Here is a 992-nt window from a genome sequence, read left to right as displayed (position 1 = left end):
CAAAAAAAAAAAAAAAAAAAAGAATTTTGTCTCAAGTCTTTGGTTATCTTAAGTTGCATTTCATACAAAAAATGTGAGTATGGGACTATTTCTCTTTATTTACTAATTTCAAGAATAGTAGAAAACAACATCTTCACCCAAAGTAATTAAAATACCAGGTGCTTGATGTCATTAAAAACTAATAAATTTGATTACATTTAAGTAACTTAAATAAAGTGTAATTTTTATACTGAAATTGTTCCATCTTTATCTAATAAAACACTTTCAAAATACCACCTGATTTATTTTGATAAAACTCTAGTTGTTTCTGAGTTTTTCTTTCTTGTGTACTAAGATGTTCTAACCTCATTTTACAAATAACTTGTCTATTTCAAGTATTTGTAACAAAAAAAGCATTTTGATTATTTTTAATGAAAAATAATATTAATAAGCCATTATTTGGACATAAATAATGCTACTATTTTATTATTCCTGGGCTTTTTCCGAGAAACACCTGGTAAATATAAATATTTTCATCATGTAAAAAATAAATTGTATAATCATATTAACATTTTCATTTCAAATTTAATATTTTGGTGTCTTTTCTAAATGTTGATTATATACCTAAATATCAATTTCCTAATAATAAAAATATTGGTGTAATATTGACAACAGCATAGCTCATTTAATTTTTTTCTACAATATACCTATGATAGTTTCAAAATAACAATACAAATATTATTAGTGGGTTCTGAAAAAGATAGCTCTGAGAAGTTAATGTGCACCTATCTCATAAGGAGATTGAAATAGCAATTAAGGTGGATCATCTGAGAGAGCACACTGAAATTCACCAGATAAGCAATGGGAATGCAGAGGACAGTGAAGCTGGGCAGCCTTCAGAGTCAGCTTTGGTGCAGAGCTGGGAGAGATTTTCTAACACAGGGAAGAGATAAATGAGTGAGAGAACCTCCAAGATTCCATGTTTCCACCACAAACTTTTGCAATCCAAGTCG

Source organism: Carlito syrichta, unplaced genomic scaffold (genome assembly GCF_000164805.1).
Source record: "Carlito syrichta isolate Samal-C Ts95f unplaced genomic scaffold, Tarsius_syrichta-2.0.1 Scaffold288706, whole genome shotgun sequence".
NCBI classification, from domain to species: Eukaryota; Metazoa; Chordata; class Mammalia; order Primates; family Tarsiidae; genus Carlito; species Carlito syrichta.
Note: the sequence above shows the minus strand (reverse complement) of the source record.